This window comes from Amblyraja radiata, chromosome 24 (assembly GCF_010909765.2).
Source record: "Amblyraja radiata isolate CabotCenter1 chromosome 24, sAmbRad1.1.pri, whole genome shotgun sequence".
Classification (NCBI taxonomy): Eukaryota; Metazoa; Chordata; class Chondrichthyes; order Rajiformes; family Rajidae; genus Amblyraja; species Amblyraja radiata.
The window spans coordinates 17,832,507-17,841,238 of record NC_045979.1 but is presented as its reverse complement, the minus strand read 5'-3'; positions in this window follow the sequence as shown (position 1 = coordinate 17,841,238).

The window sequence follows — 8,732 nt, the reverse complement described above, 5'->3', positions numbered from 1 at the left end:
AGTTTCTCCAGCACTTTGTGTCCATTTGTGTACTAACCAGCACCCCCATTTCCCTGTTTCTACATTGAAATTCTCACTTGCAGCAGCATACACAGTAAATTATAGATCTGCAGCCTTCCAGCAGCAGAGACACTGGTTTGACCCTGATCTTGGGTGCCATCTGTATGGAGTTTGCACATTTTCCCTGTAACCGCATGGTTTCCTCCGGATACACCAGTTTCTTTAGACTTTAGAGATACAATGTGGAACCAGGGCCTTTGGCCCACTGAGTCCAGGCCGACCAGCGATAATTCTATACACTAGCGCTATCCTACACACTACGGACATTTTTTACAATTTCACCCTGAGCCAGTTAGCCTACAAACCTCCCACATCGCATAGACGTGCCCGTGCGGGTTTGTAGGTTAATTGGCTCTCTGTAAATTGCCCCCTAGTGTGTAGGGAGTGGAAGTGAAAGTGGGACAACGTAGAACTAGTGTAAACGTGTGATCGATGGTTGGCGTGGAGTCGATGGGCTGAAGGGCCTGTTTTCATGCTGTATCTTTAAATATAAACAACCCTACCTCAGTACTGAACCTCCGTGGACTTTGCACTCCTAAGATGGCATCAGTATATGCTTTGGCCTGCACTATCATGGTCTGGTTTACCTAGAGTAACTGATAATTTATTCATTGTACATTTATTTGTTGTGTTTAGTATGCAAAGTTGCAGCCAGTAACAATGTCTTTGTTCTGTGCCCAATGCAAATAACAATTGAACACACACGACCCTTACCCTGACTCCTTTGGCTTGCAGATAGACAAAAATGCTGGAGAAACTCAGCGGGTGCAGCAGCATCTATGGAGCGAAGGAAATAGGCAACGTTTCGGGCCGAAACCCTTCTTCAGACTGATGCTGCTGCACCCGCTGACTTTCTCCAGCATTTTTGTCTACCTTCGATTTTCCAGCATCTGCAGTTCCTTCTTAAATCCTTTGTCTTGCAGATGTTAAGTCCATCCTCTTATTTGACCCCAATGAAAGCCTTGATGGTGGCTGGGGGGGTCCAAATATTCACATCATAGGAGCAGAATTAGGCCATTCAGCTCATCAAGTCTATTCCACCATTCAATGATGGCTATTCTACCTTTCCCTCTCAACCACTTTTTCCTGCCTTCTTTCTCCCCATAACTATTGACACACCTACTAATCAAGAATCTGTCAATCTCCTCCTTAAACGTACCCATTGACTTGGCCTCCACAGCCATCTGTGGCAATGAATTCCACAGGTTTGATAAAGAAATTCCTCCTCATCTCCTTTCTAAAGGTAGTTCCCTTTATTCTGAGGCTGATCCTCACGTGATCCTGGACTCTCCCACTAGCGGAAACATCATCTAATCAAGGACGAATCTCACTCCCTCTTCTCCCCTCTCCCATCAGGCAAGAGGTACAGAAGTGTGAAAACGCACACCTCCAGATTCAGGGACAGTTTCTTCCAAGCAGTCATCAACCATCTTATCACCAACTAGAGAGTGGTCCTGATCTATCATCTACCTCATTGGAGATCCTCAGACTATCAGTTATCAGATTTTACTGGACTCTATCTTGCACTAAACGTTATCCCTTTATCCTGTATTTGTAAACTATGGATAGCTTGATTGGAATCATGTATAGTCTTTCCGCTGACTGGATAGCACGCAACAAAAAACCTCGGTACATGTGACAATAACTAAAGTAAAATAAAGAGGTCCATTATTGCAAGGGTTTACTGTAGAAAGAATTGGAGAACTACTAAATGCAATTAAAACTGCATTTCCCTTCCTAACTAAACTAAACTAAACTAAACAAAACTCTATCCAAACATGCTGGAGTAATTCAGCAGATCAGGCAGCTTCACTGGAGGAAAGGAATAGGTGACGTTTCAGGTCAAGACCTTTCTTCAGACAAGAGTTGTCTGACCCGCTGAGTTACTCCAGCATTTTGTGTCTATCATTAGTGTAAACCAGCATCTGCAGGTCCTTCCTACACATAAATTCTAGCCAAGCCATTCACTATTCGGTAAGTTTCAGTGAGGTCTCCCCGGCATCCTTCCAAACTCCAGTGAGCACAGTCCAGTGCCGTTGAATGTTCATCATTAGAGCCAGGATGTTTAGGCATTAAAAATCTCTGAAATAGGCAGGCGAAAAGGCATAATAAAATTACAAAAAAGGCACGAAAATGGCATTTATTGACAAAAAAGGCATTTATTTCCACCACTAAAATACGGTTAAAAATGTTAATTATAAAGGTATACTACATTAAATGACCAAAGTTGCCTGGTTGCACATCATTACTAGCATTTGTTTCCAAATTATCTGGTGTCAGACAGAATATGCTTCAGTTGTGAAAAACTTATTTCTACCCCAGCTAAGGTCACTGGTGCATACCTGAAACAAGCTACAAACTCTACATTCATGTTGATATTTTGTGCATTACCTTTGAGAACTTTAGCTATGTTTTGTATTTCTTCAAGATCTTTGTTAGCTAAAATAACTCTCACATTTTCCTTGTGTGTCTTTACCTCCATCGCCTGGAACTTTAAGTACAAAGTACAGCAAGTGAAGATGTAAACAGCTGAACAATAGTTGAGCTCTTTGTCTTCTCCAATACTTCCAATGTCAACAAATACTCCTTTGATGGTTGACCTGCCTCCAGTGTCCGATGACCACGTTGGCAACATATCTCCCCACAGCATCGGTTGTCTCGTCTATTGAGTTCCATATTTTGTTGCGTGCAACTTCATCTCTAATTTTCTGCACAACAATGTTGAAGTTGCTGTCAACATAATTTTTCCGTAATGATGACTCGCTCGGTATATGATCCTCTGAGTATTTCCCTAAAAAACCTCTGGGAGATTTGTTTTCCAATTTCATCAGTGGAATTCCAGCATCAACGAATGCGTTGCACAGATCACTCGAAAACTCAGATTTGCGACTGGAGCCAGCAGTAAATGTTGTGAGGAGACAAGCTTGCGTATTTCCTACCTTCAGTTTCTCTGCCGCCGACTTGTGTTTAGCTGTCTGTACATGCTGGGAGAATAAATATCTCTTCTCATGATTCACTGCTTTCTCACATGCTTTGCAAAACAGCACACAGTTGTCTGTAGAAAATATACAAGTACACTCCCGTACAGTCTCACCAAATCGTTCAGTTTTTTACAAGGCGTTGACTTGACCTAAGGCATTTTGATGCTTGCGGGGTTAGATCTTACAGGAGCGGGGATGCAGACCTCTACAGGCAGGCTAAGTACAAGCTGAGAAGAGGAATCAGAGCTGGCAAGGAAAGGTACTCTGAAAAGTTGAGGAGCAAGTTCTCAGCAAATGACTCTTCTTCAGTGTGGAAGGGCTTGCAAGAAATCACAAGCCACAAGTGGAAAACCCCCCGCTCCTTGGACAATCGTCAGCAGACCAACGACCTGAACAAGTTCTACTGCAGGTTCGATAAACAGAAACTTAACCCTGGTACCTCCACACCTCCTCCCCAACCAACACTTCACACCAACTTAAAGCATGACTCCAGTCTGCAAAGACTGGACCCTTTCCCACGCACCCCTCTCAAATCACCACTTAACACCCACTTGCAGCCGGGTTTCACCCCGGTGGTGTAAATTTTCTTGTAAGTTACCTTAAAATGGCCACAAAATGCTGATTTAGGCACTCAATCGTGAAGAGGGCATTATCTTCCTAAAATCATTAAAAAGGCATGAAAAGGCACATGGCATTTATGGCAAAATCAGTTGAAAAGTAGAAGCCAAGCACAGGCATACTTTACTCAGAACTGCTGTAGCTTTGGGAGCAACAGCAGCAGGAGCTTAGCAAGAGATACGACTGCTTGGCTCTAGCCCGAGTGGGGGGAGAGAAGTGAGTCAGAGGGGTGAAAACAGTTGAAAAGTAGAGCCAAGCACAGGCAGACTTTACTCAGAACTGCTGTAGGTTTGGGAGCAACAGCAGCAGGAGTTTAGCAAGAGATATGACTGATTGGCTCTAGCCCAAGTGGGAGGAGAGAAGTGAGTCAGTGCTGGAAAACCAGTTGAAAACTGAGGAATTTGTAAACTGAGGTTTGTAAATTGGTAAATCAGGCAATTTATCAGTCAATTTAAGCAAGACGGCTCTTAGCGAGCGGCAGTGAGTGAGCGAAGTGCCCTGTGAGAAAAGTGTGAGTCTTTGGCTCGAGAGTCTTTGGCGAGGAGGCTGAGGAGAGGAGACCACGCAATACGCTTGAGAGGTAGAGACAAAAGAAGGAGATGTCAGGCAAGCTGATTCAGTGCGATGCTTGCAGTATGTGGGAGGTCAAGGACACCGCTGGTGCCTCTGGCTGCTACAAATGCGAGAAGTGCATCCAGGTAGAGCTCCTGAAGGGCCGTGTTGGGGAACTGGAGAAGCAAGTGGATGACCTCCGGTTCGTCCGAGAAACGGAGTCGTTCCTTGACAAGTCCTACAGTACGATTGTTACACCTAAGGTACTGGAAGAGAGAAGGTGGGAGACAGTGAGAAAGGGAGGGAAGCATGGAATGCCAACGTCCCCGGGTGTTGTACCTCTTGTGAACAGGTTCACCCACTTAGAAGCTGTCGGGACAGAAGACGTGTTTACACTGAGTGGCGGACTGGCTTGCGATGCGAATAGGGCTGTTGAGCCAGAACCAAAAAGGCCTAAGGCAGGCAACGCCATTGTAGTGGGAGACTCCATTGTGAGAGGTACGGACAGGGGTTTCTGCGGCAACAGACGGGATGCGAGGATGGTGTGCTGCCTTCCTGGTGCCAGGATCCAGGATGTCACGGACAGAGTGCAGAAAATCCTCAAGGGCGAAGGTGAACATCCGGAAGTGGTAGTGCATGTCGGCACAAACGATGTCGGAAAAAAGGGGATGAATATTCTGCAGCGTGACTTTAGAGAGCTCGGAAAAATGCTGAAAAGCAGGACCTCCAGGGTTGTTATCTCCGGTTTGCTTCCAGTTCCTCGTGCTAGCGAGAGCACGAACAGGGAGATACGGGACCTGAACGTGTGGCTGAGGAACTGGTGCACAGGGCAGGGATTTAGATTCTTAGATCACTGGGATCTGTTTTGGGGTAAGGGGGAACTGTACAAAAGGGACGGATTGCATCTTAACAGGTGTGGGACCAGCATTCTGGCAGGCAGGTTTGCCACTGCTACACGGGTGGTTTTAAACTGAATAAGGGGGGTGGGGTGTCGAATGGGATAGTGGAGGATGGAGTTAAAGGGAAAGGGTTTCTTAAATGTGTGAGCGTAGAGACAGAGGGGTGTAAAATGAGGGTAGAAGCAATAGGTAGCAAGGTGAAAAGTAAAAGTGGCAGGCAGACAAAACCAGGGCAAAAATCAAAAAGGGCCACTTTTCAGCATAATAGTATAAGGGGTAAGAGTGTTGTAAAAAGAAGCCTGAAGGCTTTGTGTCTCAATGCAAGGAGCATTCGTAATAAGGTGGATGAGTTGAATGTGCAGATAGCTATCAACGACTATGATATAGTTGGAATCACGGAGACATGGCTCCAGGGTGACCAAGGCTGGGAGCTCAACATCCAGGGATATTCAATATTCAGGAGGGATAGACAGAAAGGGAAAGGAGGTGGGGTAGCGTTGCTGGTTAGAGAGCAGATTAACGCAATGGAAAGGAAGGACATTAGCTTTGAGGATGTGGAATCGATATGGGTAGAGCTGTGAAACACTAAGGGGCAGAAAACGCTAGTGGGAGTTGTGTACAGGCCACCTAACAGTAGTAGTGGAGTTGGGGATGGCATCAAACAGGAAATTAGAAATGGGTGCAACAAAGGTAAAACAGCTATAATGGGTGACTTCAATCTACATATAGATTGGGTGAATCAAATTGGCAAGGGTGTTGAGGAAGAGGATTTCTTGGAATGTATGCGGGATAGTTTTCTAAACCAACATGTAGAGGAACCAACGAGAGAGCAGGCTATTCTAGACTGGGTATTGAGTAATGAGGAAGGGTTAGTTAGCAGTCTTGTTGTGCGTGGCCCCTTGGGCCAGAGTGACCATAATATGGTTGAGTTCTTCATTAGGATGGAGAGTGACATTGTTAATTCAGAAACAAGGGTCCTGAACTTAAAGAAAGGTAACTTTGAGGGTATGAGACGTGAATTGGCCAAGATAGACTGGCGATTGATTCTTAATGGGTTGACGGTGGATATGTAATGGAAGGCATTTAAAGACTGCATGGATGAACTACAACAATTGTTCATCCCAGTTTGGCAAAAAAATAAATCAGGGAAGGTAGTGCATCTGTGGATAACAAAGGAAATCAGGGATAGTATCAAAACAAAAGATGAAGCGTACAAATTAGCCAGAAAAAGCAGCATACCAGAGGACTGGGAGAAATTCAGAGACCAGCAGAGGAGGACAAAGGGCTTAATTAGGAAAGGAAAAATAGATTATGAAAGAAAACTGGCAGGGAACATAAAAACTGACTGCAAACGTTTTTATGGATATGTGAAGAAAAAAAGATTAATTAAAACAAATGTAGGTCCCTTGCAGTCAGAAACGGGTGAATTGATCATAGGGAACAAGGACATGGCAGACCAATTGAATAAATACTTTGGTTCTGTCTTCACTAAGGAAGACATAAATAATCTGCCGGAAATAGCAGGGGACCGGGGGTCAAATGAGATGGAGGAACTGAGTGAGATCCAGGTTAGCCGGGAAGTGGTGTTAGGTAAATTGAATGGATTAAAGGCCGATAAATCCCCAGGGCCAGATAGGCTGCATCCTAGAGTACTTAAGGAAGTAGCCCCAGAAATAGTGGATGTATTAGTGATAATTTTTCAAAACTCTTTAGATTCTGGAGTAGTTCCTGAGGATTGGGGGGTAGCTAATGTAACACCACTTTTTAAAAAGGGAGGGAGAGAGAAAACGGGGAATTACAGACCAGTTAGTCTAACGTCGGTAGTGGGGAAACTGCTAGAATCAGTTATTAAAGATGGGATAGCAGCACATTTGGAAAGTGGTGAAATCATTGGACAAAGTCAGCATGGATTTATGAAGGGTAAATCATGTCTGACGAATCTTATAGAATTTTTCGAGGATGTAACTAGTAGAGTGGATAAGGGAGAACCAGTGGATGTGTTATATCTGGACTTTCAGAAGGCTTTCGACAAGGTCCCACATAAGAGATTAGTATACAAACTTAAAGCATACGGTATTGGGGGTTCAGTATTTATGTGGATAGAGAACTGGCTGGCAGACAGGAAGCAAAGAGTAGGAGTAAACGGGTCCTTTTCACAATGGCAGGCAGTGACTAGTGGGGTACCGCAAGGCTCAGTGCTGGGACCCCAGCTATTTACGATATATATTAATGATTTGGACGAGGGAATTGAATGCAACATCTCCAAGTTTGCGGATGACACGAAGCTGGGGGGCAGTGTTAGCTGTGAGGAGGATGCTAGGAGGCTGCAAGGTGACTTCGATAGGCTGGGTGAGTGGGCAAATGCATGGCAGATGCAGTATAATGTGGATAAATGTGAGGTTATCCACTTTGGTGGCAAAAACAGGAAAGTAGATTATCTGAATGGTGGCCGATTAGGAAAGGGGGAGATGCAACGAGACCTGGGTGTCATGGTACACCAGTCATTAAAAGTAGGCATGCAGGTGCAGCAGGCAGTGAAGAAGGCGAATGGTATGTTGGCATTCATAACAAAAGGATTTGAGTATAGGAGCAGGGAGGTTCTACTGCAGTTGTACAGGGTCTTGGTGAGACCACACCTGGAGTATTGCGTACAGTTTTTGTCTCCTAATCTGAGGAAAGACATTCTTGCCATAGAGGGAGTACAGAGAAGGTTCACCAGACTGATTCCTGGGATGTCAGGACTTTCATATGAAGAAAGACTGGATAGACTCGGTTTGTACTCACTAGAATTTAGAAGATTGAGGGGGGATCTTATAGAAACGTACAAAATTCTTAAGGGGTTGGACAGGCTAGATGCAGGAAGATTGTTCCCGATGTTGGGGAAGTCCAGAACAAGGGGTCACAGTTTAAGGATAAAGGGGAAATCTTTTAGGACTGAGATGAGGAAAACTTTTTTCACACAGAGAGTGGTGAATCACACAGAGAGGCCAGTTCATTGGCTATATTTAAGAGGGAGTTAGATGTGGCTAAAGGGATCAGGGGGTATGGAGAGAAGGCAGGTACAGGATACTGAGTTGGATGATCAGCCATGATCATATTGAATGGCGGTGCAGGCTCGAAGGGCCGAATGGCCTACTCCTGCACCTATTTTCTATGTTTCTATGATCTGCCAACAGTCATAAAACACAAAATACATGAAACAATAAATGTGGCTCTGGATGTAGTTACAGAAGGCTGATCAGCTTCCTATCATTTCTGAAGATTAGATCCACTGAAGATTAAATTAGATGAAGATTAGATTAACTAGGGCAGACAGTCAGATCCTTTTTTCCTAGGATGGAAATATCAAATACTAGAGTGCATAACTTTAAGGTGAGAGGGCTGAAGTTTAAAGGAGATGTGCGGGGCAAGTTTTTTGCACACGGCATGTCTGGAATATAATGGTACTTTAATGTCACGTGTACCTTGGTACAGTGAAATGATGTGTTTTTGCATACAATGCACAAAGTACACAAAGAGCCGCCACAATTCTGGCACCGACAAAGTTACGAAAGTACAGCTGATCCTCGACCTACGATGGGGTTACGTTCCGGTAAACCCATCATAAAACGGAAATGTCGCT